We start from the raw sequence: 17301 nt of genomic DNA, 5'->3' as shown, positions 1-17301 counted from the left end.
AAAGCACTCTCTGACATACATCACAGCAGGATCCTCTATGACCCACCTCCCAGAATATTGGAAATAAAAGCAAAAATAAACAAATGGGACCTAATTAACCTTAAAAGCTTCTGCACATCAAAGGAAACTATTAGCAAGGTGAAAAGACAGCCTTCAGAATGGGAGAAGATAATAGCAATGAAGCAACTGACAAACAACTAATCTCGAGAATATACAAGCAACTCCTACAGCTCAACTCCAGAAAAATAAATGACCCAATCAAAAAATGGGCCAAAGAACTAAATAGACATTTCTCCAAAGAAGACATACAGATGGCTAACAAACACATGAAAAGATGCTCAACATCACTCATTATCAGACAAATGCAAATCAAAACCACTATGAGATACCATTTCACACCAGTCAGAATGGCTGCGATCCAAAAGTCTACAAGTAATAAATGCTGGAGAGGGTGTGGAGAAAAGGGAACCCTCTTACACTGTTGGTGGGAATGCAAACTAGTACAGCCACTATGGAGAACAGTGTGGAGATTCCTTAAAAAACTGGAAACAGACCTGCCTTATGATCCAGCAATCCCACTGCTGGGCATACACACTGAGGAAACCAGAAGGGAAAGAGACACGTGTACCCCAATGTTCATCGCAGCACTGTTTATAATAGCCAGGACATGGAAGCAACCTAGATGTCCAACAGCAGATGAATGGATAAGAAAGCTATGGTACATATACACAATGGAGTATTATTCAGCCATTAAAAAGAATACATTTGAATCAGTTCTAATGAGGTGGATGAAACTGGAGCCTATTATACAGAGTGAAGTAAGCCAGAAAGAAAAACACCAATACAGTATACTAACGCATATATATGGAATTTAGAAAGATGGTAACAATAACCCTGAGTACGAGACAGCAAAAGAGACACTGATGTATAGAACAGTCTTATGGACTCTGTGGGAGAGGGAGAGGGTGGGAAGATTTGGGAGAATGGCATTGAAACATGTAAAATATCATGTATGAAACGAGTTGCCAGTCCAGGTTCGATGCACGATACTGGATGCTTGGGGCTGGTGCACTGGGACGACCCAGAGGGATGGAATGGGGAGGGAGGAGGGAGGGGGGTTCGGGATGGGGAACACATGTATACCTGTGGCGGATTCATTTTGATATTTGGCAAAACTAATACAGTTATGTAAAGTTTAAAAAAAAAAATGAAATCCAAAAAAAAAAAAAAAGTTTCAGCTCGGTGGATAATGAAACTTGAACGAGACCCTACACTTTTATCTTTTGTCCCAAAGTCTGGTCCATTACAACAAGCAGGATTTGTTAACAGGATTAGTAGTCCATGCTAATAATGTGAGACTGGATTCTGACAGACTACCAGGCAACTTTTTTTTAAACATCCTCTTACAAAATGTTGCAACCAGCCAATCACAGATTTATACTTCATGGTTGTCTCATAACTATCATTTAGACTCTGATTTGCATCTTAAATACGTTGGGCTGATGATGCAATCACAGGGTTAGGAAATACTATGAGAGTTTTTAACTGCATGCAAATAAGTAATGAATTAGATATCTGTGTCAGAGTCTGTCTATTGCAAAACAGGTTTCTACTGGTGCTATAATATTTAAATGAAAATTAGCCTCCTGTTCTTAAGATGATCACATTACCTGAAAACGTTCTCAGACTACATTTGTTCTGCTACTTATGATTCAGTTTTCATGGAAAAAAATTTAATCTTGGCACTGTGAAGAGACTGGGAAAAGGAATATTATTGATAGCTTATGGTGAACGATGTTGGATTTGCAATCTCTGAAAAAGAAGATTTAGCTTCAGGACTAGAGAACAGACTTGAACACTCAGGGGTCTCGTGCGGCAGAAGCTTTATCACAGTGAGAAGGGATGGAGAAAGCTTCTGACACAGACATCAGAAGGGGGCAGACAATGCCCCATTCACTAGTCTTTAGCAAGAGAGCTATACACTTTTTAAATTTAGTTATTACAATAAATCAAAAGAATGGGTCAAGATTGTAAAAATTTTACCAGACCCACTCCCAAATTTACATTAAGATAACAGGATTCAGTTCAGTTCAGTTAGCTCATTTGTGTCCAACTCTTTGTGACCCCAAGGACTGCAGCACACCAGACCTCCTTGTCCATCACCAACTCCCGGAGTTTACTCACTCATGTCTATTGAGTCAGTGATGCCATCCAACCATCTTATCCTCTGTCGTCCCCTTCGCCTCTCACCTTCAATCTTTCCCAGCATCAGGGTCTTTTCAAATGAGTCAATTCTTGGCATCTGGTGGCCAAAGTATTGGAGTTTCAGTTTCAGCATCAGACCTTCCAGTGAACATTCAGTACTGATTTCCTTTAGGATGGACTGGTTGGATCTCCTTGCAGTGCAAGAGACTCTCAAGAGTCTTCTCCAACACCACAGTTCAAAGCATCAATTCTTTGGTACTCAATTTCTTTATAGTCCAACTCTCACATCCACACCTGACCACTGGAAAAACCATAGCCTTGACTAGATGGACCTTTGTTGGCAAAGTAATGTCTCTGCTTTTTAATATGCTGTCTAGGTTGGTCATAACTTTTCTTCTAAGGAGTACGCATCTTCTTATTTTATGACTGCAGTCACCATCTGCAGTGATTTTGGAGCCCAGAAAAATAGTCTGCCACTGTTCTACTGTTTCCCCATCTATTTGCCATGAAGTGATGGGACTGGATGCCATGATCTTTGTTTTCTGAATGTTGAGCTTTAAGCCAACTTTTTCACTCTCCTCTTTCACTTTCATCAAGAGGCTCTTTAATTATTCTTCACTTTCTGCCATAAGGGTGGTGTCATCTGCATATCTGAGGTTATTGATATTTCTCCCAGCAACTTTGATTCCATCTTGTGCTTCCTCCAGCCCAGCATTTCTCATGATGTACTCTGCATAGAAGTTAAATAAACAGGGTGACAATATACAGCCTTGATGTACTTCTTTTCCTATTTGGAACCAGTCTGTTGTTCCATGTCCAGTTCTAACTGTTGCTTCCTGACCTGCATACAGATTTCTCAAGAGGCAGGTCAGGTGGTCTGGTATTCCCATCTCTTTCAGAATTTTCCACAGTTAATTGTGATCCACACAGTCAAAGGCTTTGGCATAGTCAATAAAGTAGAAGTTTTTCTGGAACTCTCTTGCTTTTAGATGATCCAGCAGATGTTGGCAATTTGATCTCTGGTTCCTTTGTCTTTTCTAAATCCAGCTTGAACATTTGGAAGTTCATGGTCACGTACTGTTGAAGCCTGGCTTGGAGAATTTTAAGCATTACTTTGCTAGCATGTGAGATGCGTTGACTCATTGGAAAAGACCCTGATGCTGGGAGGGATTGGGGGCAGGAGGAGAAGGGGGCGACAGAGGATGAGATGGCTGGATGGCATCACCAACTCGATGCACATGAGTTTGGGTGACTCCGGGAGTTGGTGATGGACAGGGAGGCCTGGCGTGCTGCGATTCATGGGGTCGCAAATATTTGGACACGACTGAGCAGCTGAACTGAACTGTACTGAACTGAACTGAGAGGAGTGTAATTGTGCGGTTTTGAACATTCTCTGGCATTGCCTTTCTTTGGGTTTGGAATGAAAATTTACCTTTTCCAGTCCTGTGGCCACTGCTGAGTTTTCCAAGTTTGCTGACATATTGAGTGCAGCACTTTCACAGTATCATCTTTCAGGATTTGAAATAGCTTAACTGGAATTCCATCACTTCCCTTAGCTTTGTTCATAGTGATGCTTCCTTCCTAAGGCCCATTTGACTTTGCATTCCAGGATGTCTGACTCTAGGTGGGTTGTGAAGATTATCTGGGTTGTGAAAATCTTTTTTGTATAGTTCTTCTGTGTATTCTTGCTTTTACTTTGAAGTTTTGTTCATATGCTCAGAACACCTTACAAAAGTTTGAAATTTGATTATGATTTGAGAATTCTCTGGATTTCTAGGATTTGTGGTAAGTACATAGCAAATGTCACAGTTTTGCCAAAGTATTGTGACCAGGTGCTAACAAACTGGAGTTGGGGTTAACTGGGAAGAAAGGTGTGTGTGTGTGTGTGTGTGTGTCCACTGGAGGGAGAGCTGATGGCTTGTGTGCCAAACATGACAAAATGAACATGTCCATCTAAGTCCATACACTGACTTCCAAGAACCTCTCTCAAAATGTAGTTGCTTTTCATTACATTCTGTCTTAAATATCAAGGTTATTGGACCATTTCAAAAGCATTTCCAAGGTTATTGGACCATTTCATAATGTATTGGAGCATTTCATAATCAAAGAATATGGAGATTTGGAGGAACCATATTATTCAGTGTTGTGGTTTTAGAGAGTCAATACATCTATCCCTTTCTTTATCCCCTGAAATATTAACCAGTTGAAATATTAACACAAAATTCAAATATATTGAAGTTAATACATAACCATTATTTCTAAAGAAAGCTTTGGAGAATGTGCATTGAGGTATACATGTCACTCAAGTTAAGACTAACCCATATGAAACTTGCTACTTTGATGAGTAGAGCAGAAGAAAACACAACAAGCCACTGAAGGTTTTGGGGGGGATCATTGTGTACAGACAGCAGATGGCATGAGAAAATTAGAGAGGGTTGAAGTTGAACCTAGCTTCTCTTTCACAGAACACCAATTAACAAAATCATCTTTTGACTCCTGGAAGACATTACTGCAGAGTGTGTCATGGTGATTCAGGTCCCTCTGCATAGAAACAGGAAAAGGAAATAAATGTTTCTATGTGACACTGACAAGTCACATTTCTTTCCAAGGTCATACTTATAATCATTTCTCTTGCTTTTTAATTACAGGGAGTACTTTGACACTTACTTCTTTATTTCAGAGCATAAGACTTTTGACTTCCTGAACAGATGGACGGCAAGCAAGCTTGGTTGTGGGAGTGGAGTAAGAGAATGTTTTTTTTTTTTTTTTTTGTCACTGTGATTTTTGCCTGTATCCAGTAGAGATGTGATTTACAAATCAAGTCAGTTATGCCTCAAATAGAATGTAAAAAAAAATTTATTTTATTCATCCCCATTGCAACATAGATCATTCCTCAAGAGGATCTAGTGTCTCATTACTTTTCTGTGATTGTGAGAATTTCTGAGTGACATCCCAGGGTGAGCATTTTTAGAAAATACTATTGCTCTAGACACATAAAATTTAGGTTATATAAGGTTTTAATTATGCCCCAAGTAATCCAGCCAGATAGGAAGAAATTAATAAACTATTACACACTGGGGATAGTATGCTGTATTAAGACTAATAATAAAATGTTTTAACTTATAGTAATTCTTGTTTGGAAGTAATAGAGGAGGCAAAATTTGGGAATAGCTGAGAATTTTAAGCCACTCTTTGGAAAAGTGATTTTGCATTCTGTATTTTGCAAGGGCATACCAGAATATCTTAGGACAGGCCCATATTTTCTTACTCATGCTGGAAATAGTCTGGATATCTGGATATCCAGATATCATAGTCTGGATATCTGAAGCCAACATTCCCAGGAGGAATTCTTCCCCCTCTTCCCTTTTCCCCTTTTTATAGTAACAAAATCATCCTTAGAGACTTCCAATCCAACAGTTCTTAGATGACATAGTGGTATCAATGTGACATTTGTAGTTGGTGGCAGTGGTTTTTCAGTTGGAAGCTATGAAAGTTTAGAGAGAAAACTGAGATAAAAAATGGGTCATCTAAGCAGTGATTTCTGTCCTTGTTGTTATGGTTACATATAGAACAAGGAAGAACTTCTATTTTCAGGGATACTTCTAACTTATAATATTAGGATATTCTTTCTACCTCCATAGCTTTTGGAGTAATCTAAATCATTGATTTTAAATCTGTTTTAATACAGTGATATTTTTGTGCTTTGCTTATATTGTCTATCAGATCCTTATGATTTTTGTTGTTTTTTGCTCTAAAAGCTTAAATGTACTGTATTTAAACTAGAAACCAACATCTTTTGGTACATACCTATGTTTAAATTATACTTTGTTTAGGATTTTCTAAATACAAATTATAATAAACATTTAAGAATTATCTCACCAATATTTAATGTTAAGTACAAATACTTACTAATTTTAGCTTTCTGAAGAATGCAAAGAAAAAGTTAGCCCTGAGAACAGGTTAACAGAAGTACTCTCCTGTTTTTACTGGTCCACACATGTTGGGGGAAAATCCATTTGTATCCATTAAAGGGATGGTGAGATAGTTTACCTTGCAAATGAATTTATCAATACCAGAAACAAGCAAGCTCTCTAGCATATCTAAATACTATTTATATTTCAAAAAAATTATTTAGAATCAATTCCTGGGCGTTATTCATAATGAGGTATGTGCATTGCCAGTCTGTATAATTTTTATCTAATTGCTTTGAAAAAATTGAACATTTGCCTAGAGTATGCTCTTAGATCTACTGCCTTCAAAAATTCATATGCTTTTTTATTTTTAATGCTTAGATTGCTAGTTACATTGAGAATATGACATGAGCTATAGAGCATTTCCAATCCAAAATATACTTGGGCTAAAATTCATGTTTATATTCTCGAAAGTTTTAACACTCTCCATACTTCTCCTGGGCAATGCCATCCATGGACCTCAGATACAAGGTTGAAAACTTTAACGTCAATTTTGAGTCATTCATATAAGAAGTTAGTAGAGAACTCAGTTTTGGTATTTGGAAGATTAAACAAGAGAACATGGTGTTAAATTGCATCCATTTGGTGTTTGAAAGCTACATTCACAGATAGAGCCATAAATGGTACTTTAAAAAATTGTTTAAATAAAATTGTTTTGTTTTAAAGCTATAGATTAGCCAGCCCCTCAACACCACTTTCCTGCTCCATTTCAAGATAGCATCACTGCAGTCAAGTTTTTTCTTCAGGATAAAATTCTTACAAAATATGGAGTGGATCCTATCCAAATTGGTATTTTAGGAGACAGTTCTGGGGGCACCTTAGCAGTGGCAGTGACTCAACAGGTACACCTTTGTCTTTTATTGGGAAGTGGAGTTCAAAGCTCATTTTTTCCCCCATGCAGACACCCTGTTCCTCCAGCAGTATTCACTGAAAAGACTATCCTTTCTCATTAGATTACAGTGATGCTTGAGTCTAAAATAAAGACCATAACTTGACTATTTCTGACTTCTCTCTTCTGTTCCATTGATCTATATATTTTATCCTTATGCTAATACCATGCTGACTTCAGCTTTGTTCTTATCTTCACAATTGTTTCTTGTGTTCCATGTCTTTTCCATCAAAATAATAGGATATTTTGTCAACTTCTAAGAAAGAACGACTAATAGGATTTTGATTGGCATTGCATTAAACCTATAAATTTAGGGGAGGAATGTTATCTTACCATTATTGAGACTTTCAACTAATGCATAAGGTCCTCTTCAACTTCCTAAATAATATATTATTTTTTCAATGCTGAAGTCTTGCAAATCTTTTCTTGAATTTATCCCTGACTTATTTTGGAACTTAATCTAAAATAAAAATTTTCAAATGTTCATTGAGAGTGTACAAGAATATATTTCATTTTTACTTTGGCCTTCACAATCATATCCTTGAAAGTTTCACTCATAAATTCTTCTTCTTTTTTTTTTACATTTCCTAGGATTTTCTCAGAGAAGGCAATGGCACCCCACTCCAGTACTCTTGCCTGGAAAATCCCATGGATGGAGGAGCCTGGTGGGCTGAAGTCCATGGGGTCGCTAAGAGTCGGACACAACTGAATGACTTCACTTTCACTTTTCAGTTTCATGCATTGGAAGAGGAAATGGCAACTCACTCCAGTGTTCTTGCCTGGAGGGAGAATCCCAGGGATAGGGGAGCCTGGTGGGCTGCCGTCTATGGGGTCACAACAGAGTTGGACACTCCTGAAGTGACTTAGCAGCAGCAGCAGCAGGATTTTTTACAAAAACAATCATAACTTCTGTAACCAGAGACAGAAACTCTCTGGAGAGAGTTTTAATTCCTCTTTTCCAGTCTTTATGCTTTGATTTTCCCTCTTAATTAGTGTACTGGCTAGGGCTTCCAGGAATATTGATTACAATTATCTTGCTCTGGATCTTAGGAGAACATTGTTCAATGCTTCACTAAAAAAAACTGAAGAGTTTTCATAGCTGGCTTTTGTTATATTGAAAGTCCCTTCTATTCCCCGTTTGCTGATAGTTTTTTGCATAAATGGTTACCGAATTTGCCAAATGTTTATAATGCAACTATTGAAATCAAAGTGTGACTTTTCTTCTTTATTCTTTCAACGTGTTGGATTATGTCAGTTGACTTTCAGATTTTTTTTTTCATCTTTCTTTTTTTTTTTTTGTTCCATTCTGTGTTTTATTTTTTTAAATTTTTATTTATTTAAAATTTTATTTTATTTTTAAACTTTACAATATTGTATTAGTCATCTTTCAATTTTATTTATTTATTTTTTTTACTTTACAATATTGTATTGGTTTTGCCATACATCAACATGCATCCGCCACGGGTGTACACATGTTCCCCATCCTGACCCCCCCTCCCACCTCCCTCCCCATACCATCCCTCTGGGTCATCCCAGTGCACCAGTGCACCAGCCCCAAGCTTCCTGTATCCTGCATCGAACCTGGACTGGCGATTCGTTTCTTATATGATATTATACATGTTTTAATGTCATTCTCCTAAATCATCCTAAATTATGCTTGCATTCCAAGCACAAGCCTCACTGGGTTATGGTGAATTAAAATGTTCATGTATTTTTGGTTTTCACCTGCTAAAATTAAAAATCTGTGGGTTTTGAGGAATTTATTTCTACTTATTAAAAACTCTGTGTCAGGTTTTGATATAAATGTTATATTGGCCCCATTAAATCATTGGGGAAGAAATCCAACTCCTTTAAAAGAAAAAGTTTTTCTTCTTCAGTTTGAAAATAAAATACTCAGGGTTGGACCGCTTAGAGGAAGATTATATATACATACATATGTTTATATTTTATATACACATAGACACATGCAAATATATGTACACACATGTTTATATTTTATATATACACAGACACATGCAAATATATATATATGTACATATCCATAAACACAAGCCTATATGTGTAAGCCAATATGTAACATCACATACACACACCACAAACCCCTAGATGTGGAGCCAGATTGGTAAGGATGATAGCAAAGCTTCTTCTTTGGCTGTGCACCCTACGCTTCCTTTCAACCAAAGATGCTTCACTTTAATCCCCTTCATGTATACAGTTCTATATAAATTGCCTTAGGGGGAAAAAAGACAATTTCATTGCCCAAAAGAAAGTTTGCAAACCATTAAACCTGTTGATTCTTGAGATCTCTTCCAATCTGAACTGATTTGTATTTGAAAAAAGGATCTTGCTGAGGTGGAGTGTGAAGTGTGGTAGAGAATGAAAGTTGAGGACTGTATCTTCTTTGAGATTATTATCCCAATTGCTATATCAAGTCATATGGCAATCTGATCTTGAATCTTACCTAAAACTAGTTTTATGGCTGTAGAGATTTTGAAAACTGTCCAGCAATTACCCAATAATGATCAGGCAACATCTTGCCACACTTACAATTTCTGCTTCTACATTATAATATTTGCTTGGTTTTGTAAGTGAAGGGAGCTTTTGAAATGACAATTAGGTGTACTCCTGGAGACTTACAAAGATGTGAAGACCTGCCTTATAGCTTTCTGGCAGGGCAATCCTAAATACTAACAAAGTCACTTTTGAGGCAATGCTCAGTAATGCAATTCTCAGTAAAGTTTGTAGTTCAGTGAATTAAAATTTGAAATTATTGTAGTCTTATTAATTATTCAAGAAGATAGTATCTCTTTAACTTTCTATCTGTCCAAAGAGATTGCTACAGCTGAAAATAGTGCATCAGAACTCAGTATGGTTAAATAACATAAAAAGATAATTTCCTTTACCCTTTCCTGTTTATTTTTATGACTATACTTCAAGTTACTCATCTTCATGGTTTTCTAAGCTTTCTATAAGAGATATTTTAATCAAAAAGTTTTACTTGTTCTAGGATTATTCTTGATCTGGGTCATCAGAATGAACTCCTACTTTGTAATATATTATAAATCTTTTTTTTTTTTTTTCAAAATGTCATGATCCTGTGTTTAATAATACGTTACATATTTATGGCCTGAAAAACTCATTTTCAATAAGAATACACCACTGAGAGATCAATATTGTTGTATACCCTGAGAAGACCTCAAGAAAGAATATTAGATTTGTCTTTTTTATAGGTATACAAAAAGATGACTCATGGTTTCATATAAAATTACAATATAAAAAGATGTTTACCTGGGTTAGGAGGGCAAATAGAGTCTTACATAACTTTATTTTGTGGAACTTTTCCATTTTTCAATTATATTACCATAATTAAAAGACAATGACTACTACTATAATTTCAATATTTTTTTTTTACATAATGTGTTCTAAAATCAGTAATGTTGCTTGCCTGTCACAAAGATCTGGATGGTCAATATAGTCAAGGAAACTCTTCTGAACATAGTCACTTATTCTTTAAGAGGAACAAATATTTTTAAATGTAATCAGCATTTAAATCCAATTAAATAACCATTTAATCCATTTTTAATCTATGCATTATTTTTTATTTATTTAGGATCATAAATATCTTTTTAATTTTAGAAAATAATATAAATTAATTTGATATTTTGAGGTAATCATTAAGTTCCCTCTGATCAACTTTTAAAAACTATGTACTTCAATATAGGTAATTTTAAAAGGAAACTGTGATATAAGATATCTGTATTTATTAAAGTTTATAGTTTGTCTTTTCTAAATATACTATTCCTACTAATTTGGATCATTTGTCATAAGGTGGTAATCTGACTTATAATAATATTTTTATGGCAACATATGATCTTATATATTTGACACATCTTTAAAAATATTTTTAAGATTTTCTTTACAAAAAGTCTTAATAGTAAATATTAATCAGAAACTGTAATTAATGAGGACACTCTATTGACTGACTTGTAGCAACCTTGTTACTGCCATTTTTGTTTGCTTATTTCCATGTAGTCCGAACATCTCAGTGTTGCACAGATTACCTGAAATCCATTGAAAGCAGAAACATTTGTCCTCTTCCATGAATACTGTATCACCATTGCTCTGGGAGCTACTATTCATCTGTGCTAATCAAATCCAGATGAATTGCATAAGCCACTGGATGGTGTCTGTCATCAATTGTTAACCTTGAACTGAGTAACTCTCTGCTAAGACAGACAGATTCCTCAATTCTTCTCTTTTGGGTGAATTAGCAGAATCTCCTTCTCTCCCTAAATTCATCAAGTGGAACATATGTCCAGGGAAAGCAACTTTTCTTGGGATATCCATCCTGGTCTCAGGAAAAACTTTATCTTAATAAAAGTGCCGGATTAAATAAAAGATTGGCTAACTTCCTCAGGTCTATAAAACCAAAACACCTATATCAATACAGCAAGTTAAGTTTGACATTTAAAAGGCTTGGAAATTATTATCTTTTAACATTTGAAAGCTGTTTAACTGTGACGGCAAAATTGCCTTACTCTAAAGTAACAGATGGGACGTCCCAGGAGGCGCTAGTGGTAAAGAACCCACCTGCCATTGCAGGAGATGTGGGTTTGAACCCTGCATTGGGAAGATCCCCTGAAGAAGGGCATGGCAACCCACTCCAGTATTCTTGCCTGGAGAATCGCATGGACAAAGAAGCCTGGTGAGCAACAGTCCATAGGGTCAGCTTGGCAGGTAAGAAAATTGTTTTGCTCCATACTGACACCAGATATTTAACCATCATAATTTTTTTTGTCTCAAATTTGGATTGTTTTCTTCCTCATCCATGGAAACGATATTCACAATTATGATAGAATTGATTTGTCACTAACATGCGTTTGCCTCGTAAGAGTTGAATCAACTATAGCTGTTTCAATGCCACAGAATTTTAGATTCCTGTTCTTGTATGATTATGTTGAGGGTGATTTTAATGAGGATTCAGTTCAGTTCAGTCACTCAATCATGTCCAACTCTTTGCGATCCCATGAACCACAGCACGCCAGGCCTCCCTGTCCATCACCAACTGCTGGAGTCTACCCAAACCCATGTCCATTGAGTCGGTGATGCCATCCAACCATCTCATCCTCTATTGTCCTCTTCTCCTCCTGCCCTCAACCTTTCCCAGCATCAGAGTCTTTTCAAATGAGTCAGCTCTTTGTATCAGCTGGCCAAAGTATTGGAGTTTCAGCTTCAGCATCAGTCCTTCCAATGAACACCCAGGACTGATCTCCTTTAGGATGGACTGGTTGGATCTCCTTGCAGTGCAAGAGACTCTCAAGAGTCTTCTCCAACACCACAGTTCAAAAGCATCAATTCTTTGGCGCTCAGCTTTCTTTATAGTCCAACTCTCACATCCATACATGACTACTGGAAAAACCATAGCCTTGACTAGATGGACCTTTGTGGACAAAGTAATGTCTCTGCTTTTTAATATGCTGTCAAGGTTGATCATAACTTTCCTTCCAAGGAGTAAGTGTCTTTTAATTTTATGGCTGCAATCACCATCTGCAGTGATTGTGGAGCCCCAAAAAATAAAGTCAGCTACTGTTTACACTGTTTCCCCATCTATCACATATATACGGTTATAAGTATATAGAAAATGTGTAGAAAATATCTGAAACGTTTACAGCAGACTGATAACACAGATATTGAGAATATGGCAGAATTGCCAAATGTGAAGGATCTAATTAGAAGGTGCTCTCCCAATATCTTGAAAATATTGTAAAGTTAAAAAATAAAATAAAAGAAAATGGTTGACTTTGAAAGGAGCTTTGAAGGACAGGAGAGAGACAGGAAAAAGGTTTAAATGGCAAGAGGGGGCACAATAGGGATGTAGGGGTGGCAAACAGTGGCACATGCATAGGAAAGTGATTTATTTCATGCAACAGTACAGAAAGGAAGGTTAGAGCTAGATAAGAGAGTTGGTAGATTCCTTTTTGCCTCATCCCTGGGCATGTGGTTCCTGTATCTTAAATGTGGGACACTGAGGGTGAGTTGTAGATAGTGGACCTTTTCTCATTAGATCATCTTCCTGAGGGTACTTGGGAGAGCTTTGGATCTAGAGGAGTTTCTGTCAGGGGGCTTTATCTTGGCTCATTTTTATTATATACTTGTGAAATGTCTAGCACCCTGAGCATGCATTGTGGAGGTGCATTTCCCTTTCTGATGGTCCTCTTGAATTTCACTGTATTCCCTCCATTAGGTTCAGCTAGCCACTGTGGTGAGAGGTTGACCAAGAGATATGTCCTTCATTCCTGAGCTTTTACCTGGAGCAGTAGCAGGCTTTTTCATTTGTCCAGATGCCACTGTCTCAGATGCGACACTTCAGCTGAGACAGTTGTCCCTTGGACATTATCTTGAGGTTCTCTATGATAGTCTGCAGGGTCACAGATGAGACCTCAGGATACCCACTACCTCAGGAAAGGAAAATCCTTGTCAATTATTCCACATCTTTCCCTTGCATGTAAAACTGTGTGAATATCATCAAGATGTTTTTCATAAATTTATTCCTTTGTTTCACAAACACATTACTATTTTTTCACAAGCTAAGTTACCTATTGATTGGCTTACCTGTTCATTTTTTGTCTTTGTACTTATACATTGGTATATTTCTTAAAAATGTATGGCATGATGTTGGGAACTTTTCTTATTAGCCAAATAACATTATGTTAAATTTTAAGAATATTTTATAATTTTTTAATATTTATTTTAAATATATAAACATTTATCTTTAATTTTTAAATGAAATAAGATTATTTTAATAGTTACATTGATTTCTTCTATTCACTTAGGTTACTTTCAGCCAAGAATTTTTAAAAACTTATATATACTGTCAATTTTCCATAGGAATATCTTACTTAGGTAATTTCTATTGGTGATTTTTGACAAAAACACCATAAATGTATGTACCTTCCTTTCTCCTCTCTATCTCTCCCTCTCATTCTTTATTTCCCCCATTGCCCTCTGTGATGAACTCACTTTATGTACTAACTCAACTGATTATAAGACATCAATTTGCTAACACAAATCTAAGCAATAGTTTGTGCTGTTACTGTGGTAATGGAGCCAGGTTGCTGATCCTTTTGTCACCATCTCAGATTGAGAAGCTCACTGAGGCTGCAGCTCCAGTTTCCCCAGTTTCTCTTGGGTATAGACCAATAGTGCCTCACCTTCTGCCATATGACTTTAGAAAAATTTATATTGAGAGTAATTGACATATAACAGTATATCAGTTACATGTGTACAATATAAAAATTATATACATATGTATATATAAAACAAAAAGACCACCACAATAAATCTAGTTAATATCCATCACCACACATATTTAGAACTTTCTTCTTGTGATGAGGCTTTTCAAGACTTACTAGCTTATCAATGTTTAAATATACAACATAGTATTATTAGCTATAGTCATCATATTATACATTACGTACGAGACATTTATTTTATAACTGGACGTTTGTATCTCTATCAGTCTCACCCACAACATGAAAATTTTTAAAACTTTACTGTTGAAATAAGTTTGACACTTTTTTTCATATCACTGAAAGACATAAGTATTGTGAAAAGAATTTTAACATCCATCAATTTACATAGACTTGTTTATCTCAAGATTGCATAAATTATTAAAATTAAATTTCCTCCTCCTGGTGTTTCAGAAGTCTTTGCATTACAAGATACTATCATTTTTTTTTTCAGGTGCAAAATGATCTTGAAATAAAACATAAAATCAAGATACAAGCTCTGCTTTACCCTTTCTTACAGTTCATTGATTCTTATTTACCATCTCACTGAGAAAGTGAACATGGTATAGTTCTGACAAGAGACATACCCATAAAACTTGTGAGTGTGTATTTAACCAAGGATGAAGCATTTCCCCAGGCAATGAGAAGAAATCAACATATGCCTCTGGAATTAAGACATTTGTTCAAGTTTGTTAACTGGAGTACTCTCTTACCCAAGAAGTAGGAGGGCCATATTTATACTAAACCAATTCTTGGAAGATCTAGTTATTCATCACCAGCACTTATGTATATCAGATTATCACCCTTGTTGGCCAATGAGTCCCAGTTACAGAATTTGCCATCAACCTATATTCTGACCTATGAATATGATGTCCTGAGAGATGATGGACTTATATATGTTTCAAGACTTCAAAATGTTGGAGTTCAAGTTGCTCATGACCATATTCAGGATGCAATCCATGGAGCTTTATCATTTATGACATCGCTGTATTTAAATCTAGGTCTCAGAATAAGGGATAATGTATGTTAGTTGGCTGGATAAGAATTTATAAATACATTTATATAAAACATGTGTGGTCTTCACTTATTGGGTTGTAATTTTTGATATTTTGTAACTGTAGTGCAAAGAATAATATCTTTGTGTTGTCTAAATCTAGATTTGAATCTTACAACATTACCTGTATGTCCTTGAATAGGTTATCAATTTTTCTGACTCACAGAACTTGCATATAAAAAAAGTATATAATCACGTCTATTTTCCCTTTTTGTGTGTGTGTGTGTGTGTGTGTGTATGTCACTCAGTAGTGTGTGAGTGTTAGTTGCTCAGTAGTGTTCAACTCTTTGCAAGCCAGTGGACTGTTTTACATCCTTGGACAGCCCACAAAGCTCCTCTGTCCATGTAATTCTGCAGGCAAGAATATTGGAGTGGGTTGCTATTCACTTCTCCAATTTTCCCTTCACTTATACTTTATTGTAAGTATGTTGGTTCTAAAGGGACAAGTGCTTATTAAATTTGAGAAATAAGATGGTTACCAGCAATTAGAGAAGATAGTTTCCAGACAGGCACAAAAATTGCAGTAGCAAGTGGGAAGACGAAAAAAAATTGCAAGGTAATTGTATCAGTTTCCTGTAGCTACTGCACCAAATTATTGTAAGTTTGGTAGCTTAAAACAATAGAAATTTACTCTCTCAAGGTTCTAGACAGCTAAAGTCCAAAATTAGTATCATTGGACCAAAATCCAGGTTCTGACAAGAGCCATGCAACCTTTGAGGCTCTAGTCAGGCCTCCTTGACTCTTTGATCTGTGGCTGCCAGTGTTCCTTGCTGTAGACAAGTCACTTTAATCTCAAAGGTCAGCATCTTCAAACTTCTCTCTTCTCCATCTTTATATGGTCTTCTCCTCAGCCTTCCTCTCAGAAAAAATACATGTTTTTGCATTTAGAGTCCACCCCAATAACTCAGGATAATCCTCCTAGCTCAAGATCCTTAATTACATTTACAAATAATCTGTTTTGTTTTTTTTCCCCCCCCATACCTGGTAACATTCATAGGGATTAGGATTTGCATATTTTTTAGGAAGCCTTTTTCCCCCGACATTTTCAGCCAATTTGTAGTTTTCAAACAGCAACAGATCAACATTATAATTTATTATAACTCAATCACGTCTAAATATGCACTCACCAATATAGCCCATCTGAAAGTGAAGTGAAAAAGGTTTTTCAAAAAAACCCAAAAACCCATCAAATATATCATCTCAAAATAGCCAAATAATAAATCATATCTACAAGCATTTTGTTGAGTGGAATCATAAAACAGAATACTTATTGTTGTAAAAACAAATCTATAGTACAATGATATGAAATATGAATCTTGGGTATTATGCTTAATCAGTTGAATCAAGAAGTTGAAAATGTAGTAAGAAATTGTGTGTGTGTTGTTGGGGAGTGGCAAGAAAATCTAAACCCAGCTGACCCAAAAGGAACTGAGATGTCTAACTTCTTCAGTTGAGAACAGACATTGTGGCAAACCTACATATTTCAGATGGCAAATATTCGTGCCCATAGTGCTTTAAAAATAGCCACTTTGTTTATAGGTAAGCTTATGTGAATGAGTGAATGCAGAAAAGCACTAACAGATATTCAGAACAAACGAAAATGTCACCATGCCTTGAAAATGTTGTTAGTGAAGAATTCCCTGTGTATGTAATAAGGACAATGAGCTAAACAATAAAACCCAATTAGACAGTGAAAAAAAAAATGACAGTCCACAAACCACACACATTTTTCAAATGTAGAAAGAAATTAACTATGAGCAAAGAGCCATTTTTCTTCAGCTCAATTTTAGCACTTAAAGGATGAAAAATAACCCCATGACTGTCACAAATGAAAACAAAAGTCATTGGAATCAGTTATTTTTTTGCATTGTCATTTATACACTCTACATAGAA

General features: G+C 36.1%; 1 pseudogene; it reads left to right on the top strand.

Moving 5' to 3' along the window:
- The first annotated feature begins 1784 nt into the window (after nucleotides 1-1784).
- On the top strand, nucleotides 1785-15406 carry LOC129644507 (arylacetamide deacetylase-like 2; annotated as a pseudogene).
- The last annotated feature ends 1895 nt before the right edge of the window (nucleotides 15407-17301 follow it).

The sequence above is a fragment of the Bubalus kerabau genome, chromosome 2, assembly GCF_029407905.1.
Source record: "Bubalus kerabau isolate K-KA32 ecotype Philippines breed swamp buffalo chromosome 2, PCC_UOA_SB_1v2, whole genome shotgun sequence".
Lineage (NCBI taxonomy): Eukaryota > Metazoa > Chordata > Mammalia > Artiodactyla > Bovidae > Bubalus > Bubalus kerabau.
The sequence above is the reverse complement of the archived record's forward strand: the minus strand, read 5'-3'. Positions and strand labels throughout refer to the sequence as shown.